At 35.9% G+C, this 14,465-nt stretch overlaps 1 protein-coding gene across 5 annotated transcripts in view; it reads left to right on the top strand.

Moving 5' to 3' along the window:
- The window catches only part of Map2 (microtubule associated protein 2), a 257,458-nt gene that overhangs the window by 55,836 nt on the left and 187,157 nt on the right, over positions 1-14,465 (top strand). For all 5 annotated transcript variants that reach the window (XM_048344848.1, XM_048344851.1, XM_048344849.1 and 2 more), the window contains exon 2: positions 6,960-7,009. The gene's annotated coding sequence lies outside the window, so the exon portion shown is untranslated. The remainder of the gene's footprint in view (positions 1-6,959; positions 7,010-14,465) is intronic.

The following is a 14,465-nucleotide window of genomic DNA, read 5'->3' as shown; positions in this document are numbered from 1 at the left end:
GCCGTTTTTATTCAATTACTACCCATATCCCATAGGTTGTATATATTGCCTTGGAGTGAATTGTACCCCTCCCCTTTCATATGTTGAAGTCCTAACACCCCATATGACTATGCTTAAACTATTTGGAATTTTGAAAATCAGGATTTTCAGAGCCCAGGCCCTAGTGTTAGGAGTTCTCTATGTCATGTCTGGTCACTTACCTCTATATCCCAAATAAAGAGCTGTAGTAACAGGCAGAGAAAGGATTTGATTACATGGTTCAGGCATGCCACAGGAGAATAACACTTCAGCCCATTTCTATCTATCTTCAGGGTACACATGTAAGCTTTAAGTTTTATAGACAGGAAACTGGGGGTTAAGGGAGAGAGACATGCCTACACTGGTCACATTATAGCCTGCTTGATCATTAATTTAGTCCTTTGGGGAAGGTTTCTGGAGAAGTTGCTGTCACTATTATCATTGAACAAGATAAACAAGTCATTATTTTCTGGTAGGTGGTCTGTCCAGAAGAGGGTCTATGCTTTCTTAGGGGTAATTTAGGGGTAATAAATATATTACTGATCAGTTCTGTCCTTCCTGGATTCCAAGATGATTGCAAGGTTGACTGCAGAAAAAATGGCTTAAAGCAAAAACAGAAAATGGAAGCTAGGATGTCAGATGTTTCATCTAAGTACATTGACTATTCTCCTATAATCTCACACCATGTCTGATCCAATTTACCCATATTGCTACATTATGTTTCTAAGTAAACCATTCTTGAATTGAAAACCTTTAGTGAGTGGTTCTCTGTAGCCAGCACAATCAGTTATTTAATTATACAGTTTCTTCAGATTATCATTCTTTGCTCTTTATATGGACACAATGGAGCTTTTCATTCAATTTTTACTCTTGTATATATGCTCTAGTTAGGTAAAACTGACTAGAGTGAACACACTCTAGTGACTGTGTTTCTAAACATCACCTTCTCTAGAGTCTTTGTTTCTTTTCCTCCCTCCCTCCTCTTCTTCCCTATCTTCCTTCTTCCTTCCTTCTCCTCCCCCTCCCTCCTTCCCTAGCTCGCTCCTGCCTTCCTTCCTTCCTTCCTTCTTTCCTTCCTTTCTTCCTTCCTTCCTTCCTTCCTTCCTTCCTTCCTTCCTTCCTTCCTTCCTTCCTTCCTTCCTTCCTTCTTTGCTTCCTTCCCTCCTTCCTTGCTTCCTTCCTTCCTTCCTATATAATTCATTAATTATTCTTTACATTTGGGGTTTTTGAGACCAGATCTTGCTATGTAGCCTAAGCTGGACTCAAATTTGCAGGTTTCCCACATCAGCCACTTTTCCTCTGTGAATCCTAATGAATATAACAGGATTTTAACTTTCTGTCCTTAGTGTTCTTCTCTGTCTTTGTTGGTATTTGTTTTAAGGTAACAATAGACACATTCTGTTTTGCCTCATGCCTTTTTGACTCATAGGTTTTTCACAATCACCTGCATACAAATGGATTCTAACTCTTTCTGTTGAAGACTATATCGGAGCCTCAGAATTATAAATAATTTTTAGAAGCTACTCTGTATCTTTAAAATACAAGGGTTGTGGCTGGGGATATAGCCTAGTGGCAAGAGTGCCTGCCTCGGATACACGAGGCCCTAGGTTCGATTCCCCAGCACCACATATACAGAAAAACGGCCAGAAGCGGCGCTGTGGCTCAAGTGGCAGAGTGCTAGCCTTGAGCGGGAAGAAGCCAGGGACAGTGCTCAGGCCCTGAGTCCAAGGCCCAGGACTGGCCAAAAAAAAAAAAAAAAAAAAAAAAAAATACAAGGGTTGTAAACAAGTTAAATTTTTATTTAATTTTAAGGAGAGAATTGATTTTTTAAAATAATATCTTACAGTTTCAATATTCCCAACACATGTTTCTATTAACTGTAATTCAGACAAGAACTTTCTTGTTACTCCAGCAATAACCGTTATGGTAACTAGAGACTCAAGTGTAACTTTAATAAGGGGGAAGTGTGGAATAGTGGAAATAGTGGTTTTCAATTTGTGTTTGACCCTATCAACTAATAGCTAAAACTGATCTTTTGTTTTCAGTAAAGGGAAAGCGACAGAGTGGAGAAATGGTACTTTTAGTGTGTTGATACATTAAGTGATCAGTCAGCAGATGATAAATCTTACTGAAAAGAGTTTTATTTGCAATATGCTTGGGGCATTGTTTGGTAAAATACTACATGAAAAGTCTTGTCTTACGTTTGAAATGGCAGATGTTCACCATGAGGACTGAGCCATGGGGCAGCATAAATCTTTTCTATTTGGTGTCCATTTGGTTAAATAACTGGGTTGAATTTTTTTTTCAGTTTCAAGTAGTTACTGCTTAGAAAGCAGCTGTTTTTGGCACTGCAAATGGAAGTGCTCACCCATGATTAAAAAGAAAAGCAATGGACAAATTAAAAGCCATAAGAAAGCTTTGAGTTCACCAGGTCAGAAATAACCAAATCTTTTCCACGACATATTTTTAAAGAAAAATGATACTTATTTAGGATGTATAGCATATATGTGTTATATATGTATATGTAATATAATGTATACATACATACTCATTGAAGCAAATTAACATGTCCTTGTATGTGACCTCCTCACCCTTTCATAGTTACCTTTATGTATTTGCGTACTTTATTCATTTGTTATGAAAGCAACTGAAATCTATTATCTTAGCAAATTTCCAGAGTACCTTATAACTATTCACCCAGTGCTATACTTTAGACTTTTAGGTTTATACAGTTGGGATGTAGTGTTGCCAGTATCCCATCTATTTCTGTTGTCAGTGGGAATTCACAATGCTAAATCTCATGATACGTTACCAAAAGTATGTAGCCAGACTTCTTTTGTCTTGCATGAGAAGAATTCAAACAAGACACGAAGCATAATGAAAATGATAGAAAGATTTTATTTAAAATGAAAACGAGCAAGTGGTTATGTGGCTCAAATGGCAGAGTGCTAGCCTTGAGCTGAAGAACTCAGAGATAGAGCCTGGGCCCAGAGTTCAAGTCCCAGGACTAGCCAAAAGAATAAATACATTGTAAATGAGATTGAGGACAAGGTTATAGAAGGCTTGAGCCAAAGCTCTGGGTCCTTGAGCTTTCGTTTGGCTAGGGTTTTGACAGGGTTAGGTTCAGGCAGTCCTTTGTTTGGCTGGAACTCTGATGGGCAGGTTGAATGACAGGTGGAGCGTATGTATCAGATGTGCATCTGCACATGCACAAGGTTAACAAGACTGAGTGTACAAACTCTTGAATAGTCTGGACTATAGACTGAAGAGTGTGTAGTTGTGCCAAGAGGTCACTGTAGGGTCACTGTTTTGCCCTGCATGCATGTGCCTGTGTTCTGGGGGTTGATGGGTTCTGCTTGCTGGTAAACTTTCTGGTTACCAGCTTGTAAGGTTCCTGGAATTGTACCAGCATCCGTATTAGCTCCCTTTAGGTAGGACTTAATGTGATCAGTTATTTGATACCCTCAGACCTTCCTTTGAAGGTCAGAAAAGACATGTCTTTCTGGGCAGTTCTGGTCTTATCCATAACCCAGGTAGCCATGTTCAATGCTAGGCAATGGGGCCTTAGGCTTCTTGTGCCTCACTATGGGTTTTCAGATTTTTATTTTTGTTTTTCAGTGAAACATGTGGTATTTAGTTTTTCTGTCCACCTTATTTTACTTAGAATAGTGTCTCCGGTTTCTCCACATTGCCACAAAAATGATAAGATCTCCTTTTCTAAGGAGGAATAATATTCCATTCTGTTACATGTATCTCATTAGTTGTCTACCCACTTAGCTGTTGTGGACAGATAACTTTTTTTTTAACCCAGTATACCAAAAACATATACAGTAGCCACGTGGCATACGCCAAAGGAAATTTACCTAGAACTTTAAATAAAACATCAACAATAGGGTTTGCTTATCCTTATCTGTCTGTCCACAGACATCTTGCCTATTGTATATAATGCAACAATGTCAGAGGGTCACACATAGATCTTTGAGGTACTGGTCTCACTTTCTTTGGGCATAAGCCCAGAGGCATGACTTTGGGGACATATGATCGATCTAGTTTTAATTTTTCAGTTACCATCATACTATTTTCCTTACTAGCCTTACCAGTTTACATTCCCATCAACAGTACACAGGTTCCACTTTTTCTTACATGCTTGCCAGCATGTGTAGTCCTTTAAACCTCTGAACAACCATCGTCTTAACAGGCCTGAGGTGATAGCTCATTCTGGTTTTGGTTTACATATCCCTGATGACTTGAGCAGGCGCCTCTACCCATACTGGTGGTAATTTTTATATTTTCTTTGAAAAAAATGTCAATCACAATATTAAGCCAAATAACCTGCGTAAAACTGGTTAAGACAAAACAACTCATCCAAGGAATCACTTAAAACAGTTTTGCTGATTATAGCAACCTGTGTGGATAATCATTACTAAATAAATGTTATGTCTTTGTAATAAGAAAAAAATGTAAGTTTAAGATCTCTGCTTATTTTGAATCTGATAGTTTTTTGTTATGCTGTTGTATGTGTGTTCCTTGCCCATTTTGTATATTAACCACTTACCTGGTACCTGGTCTACAAAGGTGTTCTCCCATTTTGAAGTTTGTTTTTGTCTTGTTTTTTGTTTTGTTAGTTATGTCTTTGGCTGGGTAGTTTGATTTAGCTGCACTTTTGTATGTTTGTTTTTGTTGCTTGAATTCTTGGTGTCATTTCTAAAAGATCACTGCCAAGGTCATATCAGTTTGTTCTATGTTTTGTTTTGATTTTTCCCTACTTGTCTGGTTTCATCTTCCATTTACATCTTTAATCCATTTCAGCTGATTATTGTTCACAGTAGAAGATCAGGGTCCAATTTCAGTATTGTGCATGTGTATATCCAGTTTTCCCAGAAGCAATTATTGAAGTGATTTTCCTTTCAGTGTAAATCAAGTGGGACAAAGGTAGAAATTATTTACTCTTTCTACCCAAATGGAAATTCCTGTTTCATTGAATTTGATAAATATCAGAAATACACCAAACCATTTATTTATATTCTGTGTGCTGACACCTTGTTAAACTTATGAGTCCAAATGAGAAAATTCCCACAGCTAAAATATCCCTTGTATTTTAAATAAAATTGGTATTTGACTCATGCTTATTGATCAAGAAAATAAGCAAGATTGGTTTCAGAGTTGGAAATGATGGTGGTGGTGGTGCTAAGGAGAGGTGTCAGGATTCAAGGTGTTATATCATGGAACACTTAAAGAAAGTAGAGTGTGTATCTGTGACTTCTTGAAAAAGCCCATGTGTCCCATTATACTTCTGCTATAAAAGTATACATTTGGTTGTGAATGTATAAAAGATAAAAATCTAATTAACCAGGATGTAAAAAATACTTAAATGTTTATCCAATATGCCAAAAACTTCCTAATTGAGAGGTGATTGTGCTTTTTGTGTTTTTTTTGTCACTCGTGGGGCTTGAACTCTTGGCCTAGGCACTGTCCCTAAAATACAATTGCTGTTGCCTAGATTTCTTTATTGTATTTTATTTTTAAATAAAAAAATTGTGCTGGTCATGGGGGTTGAACTCAGGGTCTGAGCTCTGTCATTGAGCTTCATTTTGCTCAAGTCTAGAGCTCTACCACTTCAGCCACAGTGCCACTTCCAGCTTTTGTTTTTTCTTTTTTTTAAATGAATGTCATAGTTTCTTGTCTAAGCTTGCTTCAAATCAGAATCCTCAGATCTCAGCCTCCTAAGTAGCTAGGATTATAGGCCTGAGCCATCACCACCCTCCTTTTTTTTAATTGAATAATTCAGTTTTAGGTTAACATGAAGTCTTAGGCAAAATGGTCTAATAATGAATCATTTCTGACATGCATTTTTACAATTGGACTTCTTTTCAGTTGGAGACTTTGCCATTTGTGCACCCTGAAGCAAGTCAAGAAACTCACTGTTATTCTGAGGTTGTTTTCTTTGCTCTCTGTCAAAAGGACACACTGACTTTGGGCACAGATTTTTTTTTTTTTTTGCTTTTGTCCTTGACTTACTTCATTATTACTTTCCTCTGCCAGTGTGCCTTTCCGTATATTTAAGTCTCAGCATATTTTAATGGAAATTCTCATTCCTAAGAAACCAAAGGGAAGATTGATCAAGGGGAATTATCTTAGTTGTTTGCTGCCTTTAGACTGATTGATGATCCTGGATTGCAAATCTATAGGCTTTGTGGGCATTAAATCAGACTAAGGATCTGTCTTAGTCTGCCTAAGGCTAAACAAACATGTTAAAACAAACATACCATAGATAGTGGGTTGCTTATAAAAAAAATAGAAATTTACTTCTCTTAGCTCTGGGTGCTGAGGAGGCCATGTGTCTGTTCAGGGTCTACTTTTTCCATTTTGCTGTCCTCATGTGACAGAAAGGATAAAGGAGACTTTGTATATTTTAACTTTTAGTTAAAACTAGTCCCAGTTTCTGTATATCTGAGTTATACTAATTACCACCCAACATCCTGGGTCTGTACAGTCACATTGGGAATTAAGATTTAGCACAGAATCAGGCAGGGTACTAGGTAATGCAAACATTCAGTCTGTGGCAGGATCCAAATTAATTCATGCTATTGTTTTTAATTAAACATCTCTCAAGGTAAGTGGTGGTATATTAGGAAGACAGTGTGTTAAATTCTTTTTTGATTAGGTGTTTCATAGTAAAGCACTTAAATTCTTTTAAAAGTGTAAAAACAGTTGGAAGTTAAAATAGCATCTAATTTTGGCAATTATATATTTTGAAATAAATCTAGAGAATGATTTAAAGACTAATGTGTTGTTATAATGTAAATGGATGTATTTTAGCCAGTACAGTTTATGGAATGAAGAGAAATTAATATATGACCTTACCTTCCCCTTAGTAAAAAGAAAGGCTGAATTGTTCAACTGGTTTAATTTCACCTAGAGTTTTTCTCTTTTTCTTTCAGATTTTATTGATCTGATCCAACATATCTTGCAACTGCTGGCTGGAATTAAGGTCAGTTCTGTGTATTTATTGATCATAAGTGAACTGTGAAAACAAAGTTAAGGAGTTTTGGATTGTTGATTTGTTAGGTCTAGGTCACCGTATTCTGGAAAAGTCTGGTAAAAAGCTGACATTGAGTAGAAATTGGGCATCCTTCAGAGTTGGCTCAGTAGCCACAGGATTCTCTGAACAGTGTTTATTTGAATAGTTGGTATACTGTAGGTTTTTTTTTTTTAATTTATTTACTGCATGTTTGAGTGCTTTCCTTTTGCTAGCTGAGTTTTGGTTGAACAAAACAATTCAATTTAAATCCATTAGCAGGAATACTGAAAGAATGACTTGTTTGGAAGGCTAATACTTTAAAGAATGGTTTGCTTTGTAAGTCTGTAGGAAAACACTTCTGATTCCACAATTTGGTGCCCAGGGAGAATGTGTTTTCTAAGGAAAGTAGAGTTGAAAATACACTATGCACCACAAATTTCAGTGAATTAGCAGACTGTTCTTTTGTTCTGTTTAGTCATTAGTTAGCTTTTACAGAGAACTCAAAGCTAGCTAACTATGTTTTGGATAAATAACAGAGCCTTAGAGAGCCCTCATGTCAATGGGCTTGAGATTTCATTTACCCCTTCCATTTTCCTTTCAAAAACTTGCATTCAGACTTAAAAATAAAAATTTAAAACTAAGCCCTGGAATAAATGAGGACTTTGTTGCTTATAAGAGAGAAACTGCCAGGTGTTGCTAAACTTTTTGTATAGGCTTTCCATCCATTATGAACACAGAGGAAAACATTAGCTTATCCTTCATGCTTACATTACCCAGGAATTTTCCCTTCAAAATTCAAACTGAGCTCTTCAAACTACATTGCTAATCATAAAGCAGCCACACAGTAAATAGGTACTTAATCTAATCAAAGTTCCTATCTGGCCTTCTTACTACCAATACACATATACACATATACCTATACGTACCACACACATACACACATCTCATACACACTCACACATTTAGATGAAATGCTATTATTTCCTTCTTGTTTTCAAGTACAAACTATGCTTTCCTATCTTGTAATCTGTATGGAGTTAAGACAGAACAGGCTGGAATTGTGGTAAAGTTTCTATACAAGCCTAATTATAAGCTATATTGTTTTATATATGACATCATCGAGTTGAGTTTATTGGAAACATCTAAGCCTGGTGTTCTTTTTATTCACTCTTTAGTATATTCTATTGAAACTTATATGCATCTACTGTGCAGTTTCTTTTAAGACCTTTTAGACTTTTTCTGCCCTTTTCTTCTACCATCCCCAATCCCCTCGACCTCTCAGACAGAAATGAGAGGTAGAATAAGAGCTATGCAGCATATATGTATTTGAATCAGGAATGTTTTCTGTACACAAGGCTAAGTTTGGGATTGTTAACTTTTATTGTAATTAGGAGTAAACCATGCCTGCTTCTTCTCTAATTTGGTAGGAAACTCTTCACTTTCTGCCTTTTGTTTTCTGATGGGTATTATCAACATCTCAATCTGAAATCTTGTCAGGCTCTGAAACTCTTTCAAGAAAGGAAGAAAATTAAAAGGAAAAAGATACTTTTAAATTAAAAAATCATTAATATTAATACACGAAGTTTTCTTTTTTATCTTAATCTGCTTCCTCTCCATATCTTCTACATGAAAAGTGGTTTGGAGGACTATGAACATTGAATGTGGTTGAAATGTGAAAGATCAAGATGACTTGTTTGTGATCAAATAAGTTGTGCAAAGACATTAAGTGTACATTTAAACCAAGTCTTCCCATCTGAGAGTGAAAAGACTGTTAAAATAAATTTGAGCCAGGTACAATGGCTCAAACTTTCACTCTCAGCTACTTCTCAGTAAGAGAATCATAGCCTAGGCTGGCCCAAGCAGAAAGTGAGGTCCTGCTTTGAAAATGACCAACCGCAAAACTGGCCTGTAATCATAGCTTAAGTGATAGGGTGCTTGCCTAGCAACATGAAGCCCCAAGTTCAATCCCCAATAGCACAAAACAGTAACAACAAAAAGAATTTGAAATTGTTTATCTAAACCACATTTTATGCAGTGGTTAGTTGTAGCAAGACTTTAGAACCTATATTAATCCATCACAAAAATCAGATTTAGATAGATGGACAGATAGATAGATAATTAACATTAGGTTCTCAACTAGAAGCCAATTTGTTTTGGGAGGTAGATAGGAAAGAAAGAATTTCCCACATAGAAAAAGCTTGTTTTGTTTTTAATAATAAAGGAGCAAAGTGGCTATTGTTTCTAGATAAACGCAAACAATAATAAATGATATATAAAACAGAATATTAGAAATGCCATTCAGTATTTCATTGATTCTAAACTGTACCTCTTTTACACTGGATTATGTAAAATTAGATGATTCCATAGTTCAGTTAGGAGAAGTTTTTTTCCTTCTTTGTGGCTATGAATGGATTACCTTTTATATTCTATGAAATAATATTAATTAATACTGACTAAAGAAAACTTACAATTTTCTAAAATTGTTATAAGAAAGGAATTACAGTGAAGTACAGAAACTAGGAAAGTTCACTTGGCCTAAATAATTTTAGACAAGCATATAGACTTAGATTCTTCATATATATGATTTATTTTTAACTTATATATTGCTATATTATTCTCTAATCATGTTTTTTTTTGTTGTTTGTTTTTTTTTTGACCAGTCCTGGGGCTTGGACTCAGGGCCTGAGCACTGTCCCTGGCTTCTTTTTGCTCAAGGCTAGCACTCTGCCACTTGAGCCACAGCGCCACTTCTGGCCATTTTCTGTATATGTGGTGCTGGGGAATCGAACCCAGGGCCTCATGTATATGAGGCAGGCACTCTTGCCACTAGGCCATATCCCCAGCCCTCTAATCATGTTTTGTTTATATAAAGTGAAGCTATGTTTTGTATCCCATAACTTCCAGTAAGTCAGTTGAAAATATAATTTTTAATGACTAATATTTTACCCTATATAAATTTATAATTTATTTCACCACTTACCAGTTGTTGGGAAGTTGACAGTTGCTAGCTTTTACTATTATAAATAGCAATGCCCTGAATATCCTTCTACTAAAGTGTTAGATTCACTGCTGGTACTGTTCTTGGCATCATTTTGTAGAATTATAAATTTTGGGGAAATGAATTTATATGAGACAACAAACATCAAGGTGTAAGTGTGCCCCAGAATATTTACCAAATTATATTTCAGTGGTACCTTATGCAATCTGAGTTCACAATTTCAATGCCAATGTTCAAATTAGGTTTTATTTGTTTTCTCAACTTGACAAGCAAATAATGGCTTCTCATTCTTTTATAATTTAATATAAAATAGGAAACTGATACTAAGAAAAGAATAGTCATAAGTCATCAATGCAACATGACTTTCTTTTAAATATAATTCCTAAGTAATATTAATTTCACCTATTCTGTCACTCTGGCTTTGGAACATTGTTCTGTCTTATGCTCTTGAAGCAATGAAGTCATAAACTAAATGTTTTTCACCATAATAATGATAGATGGCAATGTTAATAATATTAGTTATGGTTTTCCTTTGTTATCAGTTATACAAAGACATTTCATTTGTGATATGACTGTAGATGCATGCAGTACACCTTGATCAAACTCAACCCCTTTGTTATTCTCCAATATCCTCCCTCCCAACTTCCCAAACCAATGCCAACAAGTGTGATTATCCCATTTTCACCCATGTGTATAGCATTTTTTTTACCATATTTGCCCTCTTTTGCCCTCTCTATTTGCTCTTTCTACTCATATTGGAGATGACCTTTTTTATATTACTGTCTTACATTTTTTTCTAATGTATGTTGGTTGTTCAAAAGGGCTTCCCTGTAGTATTTCATACATGTATATACAGTTTAAGAAGTCTAAAAGTAAAGCTCAGAGACAGTTATATACCTAGCATATGAAGGCTCTAGGTTCTGAGTTCCAGCATCACTTTTTTTTTCTTTTTCTAGAAAGTAATAGGATTGGTTATAGAACAAATGAGATCATTATTATGTGTTTCTTGAGAAGGAGGCTGAGAACCCTTACAAATGGAAAAAGAGCAACAGCTTTCTCAGAGTCTCAATCACACTTAGAGTTGAAATGTTGCTCAACAAATAAAGTAAGGCACAAACCTTTACTCAAAGTGTTTCAAATGCTATTAGAATTAAGATTATTCTACAAATCTGAAACAAAGTATCCAAAGGCTTGTTCTCTAGTGCTTGTATTTTCTGAAATTTTGTCATCAATGTTTAAAAATATTTAGAGTAAGCTGGGTACTGATGGCTCATTCCTGTGGTCCTAGCTACTCAGGAGGCTGGGATCTAGCGATTGAGTTCAAAGGTTGCCTGGAAGGAAAGTCTGTGAGACTCTGATCTCCAAAACACTATTTAGAAAAAGTCAGAAGTAGAGCGGTGGCTCAAGTGGTGGAGCACTAGCCTTGAAGGAAAGAAGCTCAAGAACAACACATTGGCCCTGAGTTCAAGTCCCAGGTATGGCACTAAATAAAGAAATAATATTTAGAGTGCTTTTTCTCAATAACCACCCACTATAGTTCAGTCTGACTTTACAAAATGAACAATTAAAAAGAAAATATTACTGGATATAACTAGTTCCCGTATTTTGTCCATGTTTCTTCTTCCTTGTGTAAGCAATCTTCTCTTAGTGCAGTCAGAATCTAACATATATATTCTATGAAGAACTGTCTTCCATACCCCCATTCCTACCCAAAGAGGGACTATGTTATTGGGGCTGATACCTGATGATAAAGAATAATGTGGCCAGGACTAGTGGATCACACCTGTAATCTTAGGTACTCAGGAGGCTGAGATCTGAGAATTGAAGTACAAAACCAGTAGGCCGGAAAGTCAGAGACTCTTATCTCCAATTAACCATCAGGAAACCAGAAGTGGAGCTGTGGCTCAAAGTGGTAGAGCACTAGCATTGAGCAAAAAGAGACATGGACAGTGCCCAGGTCCTAAGTTCAAGTCCCACAACGGACAACAACATAAAAGGATAATCTGCTTCGCAGGGGGTTCTCTACACTGTTACCTGCCTTTGACATTGCTTTAAAGCATTCCTTGGTTGAAACAAGTATATTTGAAATTCCATGACTTTCTGTTTTCTTGTTGCTTAGAATCCCTAGAGAGATAATTTCCTATGAGTGTATCAATAAGAATCACTGAAACAGTTTATTAAAGTGCTAATCTTGATCCCTTGTTCCAGACTGGCCTGATCCTTTTTTTATGTTTCTGCCTTGATCCAATCTAGTGTGTGCTTCTGACTTGAATTCTCATGCCATCTCTACTTGCAGATTGTTGGCTGCTGGCAGTGCTCTCTCATTTTAAAGTCATCTGTAAAATTGGGAACCACATTAACTGATGCTTCATTACAGATTAAATGAGATAATGTATCCCTGTGAATTTGAAATTTTTAATCTGTCAATGCATTATAAAATTTTTTGAAAGGAAGTTTCTTTTCACAGATTTTTACTTGAGTAGTACATTTGGTGCTTCTCGAAATACAATAAAATTAATGACCATCTTTAAATTTTTGCTATGAAAACTCCCATTTATGTCAATGGAATAATAGCATTTTGAAGTTGAACTGAGCACTGTTTCTCTGGACTATTTCTGAGTAATTTTATGTCTTGCAGAAAAGATATCATTAACAAACTAAGAACCATAGTACCCAAGTAAGCAGACTTCTTTAAGAAAAAAAAAGAGAGAGAGAGAGAGAGAGAGAGAGAGAGAGAGAGAGTACGCACCAGCACTGGTGGCTCAGGCTTGTAATCCTAACTATTCAGAAGGCTGAATCTGAAGATTTCAGTGTGAAGCCAACCTTAGCAGCCAAATCTAAGAGACTCTTATCTTCAATTAAGCAGCAAAAAGCCAGAAATGTAGGTGTGGCTCAAGTGGGAGAGCACCAGCCTTGGGCAAAAACAGTAAAGGAAAACACCTACGACCAGTACTGGCACTTGCCACACAAATATATAAATACAAAAAAAGTAAATATAATTATCAAAATGTATCCACACATAAATATCTAAGTACATACACACATATATAATAGACATACATATTTAAATTTATATGTACAAATATTTGGTATCAGTGCTGATCTCAGCCTCCTGAGCAGCTATTATAGACCTCATTTAATGTTGCCCAGATTGAAGAGCTTCTTAGTCATCCTTCCAGCACTAACCTGCGAAGAGCTTCATTTTTCTTCTTTCTTGCTTCTTGTTCCTCACAACAGCACTGATAGCATTTGCTCCTGCTCTGCTCCCTTGTTATAATTATGATCTCCTCTAGTAGTGGACAGGCTCTTTACAAAGAGCTGACGTGTTTACTCTTCTTCCTGTTCTCACAGGGCCTTGGATAAATAGACTTTCAAAAATCCTATGTACTAACTATAAAGATCCTAAACAATGAACAATTATACTAAACATCTATAGTTTAAAGACGAAACCCACGTATATGTTTATAGGTATGTGTGTTTGTTAGAGTAATCAATGTATTCTTTCTCTCAGTGTTGAAATTTGAGGATAAAAAAGGGAAAACTTCACATAGTAATCAACCAAAAGACATGTGAAGCAGCATTCATAGATTTAATTGAGGGATTTTAGAAAAATAAGGGTGTGAGAAAGGTAATTGCTTTGGTATTCTTTGTTATTTCTACATTTGACATAATAATTTTATGGAAACGCCATATCCAGGATTCTACTTATTGACAGAAAGCAACTTTAATACTTATAGATTGGTCTAAAAGAAAATGCAATGCTTCTAGAATCCAATTTAAAACTGGAAACCCAAGTTCATCGTAGGAGAATTTGCTGTTCTTGTATAGCATTCTGAAATTTGAACCATCATTAATATGTATTTGGTAATTTTTTTTTGTTTTGGTGAGACAGGGTCTACTTATATAGTTGAGATTGGCATAAATCTCATTATATAATCCTTTCTATCCTTGAACTCATAATCTTCCTGCTTCAGCATCCAGAGATTACAAGAATTTGCCAATATGTCCAATTTTCCAGTAATCCTTTCCTGTTCAAAAAAATGCAGAGTTAACTACTGACATGATTTAGAGTGGGGTCAGGAAGGCGGGTTGGGGTGACAGGAAAATTTCCTATGATTTCTGAGCCCTCAAATAACCTAATGAAGAACCTCAGAATATGTTTCTAGAATCACTTCTGTATTTTGACAGTCTGACATACTGAAAAAGGAGGCTGGTAGATTCCACAGAAGACACGTATAAAAACACTACCCCCTGGGAAATATCTTAAAAGAACAGTGTTGGATCTGAGAGTTTATCTGTGTGAGGAAAATTATAGTTTAGCCGATTCTTTATTCCTTAACTAAATGGCTATAAAAATCAAGCCCTAGGACATGTTTTCATACAAACACTTTGCTTATGAAACCAACCTACTGATTTAATTTATTGACC

This window comes from Perognathus longimembris, chromosome 4 (genome assembly GCF_023159225.1).
Source record: "Perognathus longimembris pacificus isolate PPM17 chromosome 4, ASM2315922v1, whole genome shotgun sequence".
In the NCBI taxonomy this organism is placed as follows: Eukaryota; Metazoa; Chordata; class Mammalia; order Rodentia; family Heteromyidae; genus Perognathus; species Perognathus longimembris.
The sequence above is the reverse complement of the archived record's forward strand: the minus strand, read 5'-3'. Positions and strand labels throughout refer to the sequence as shown.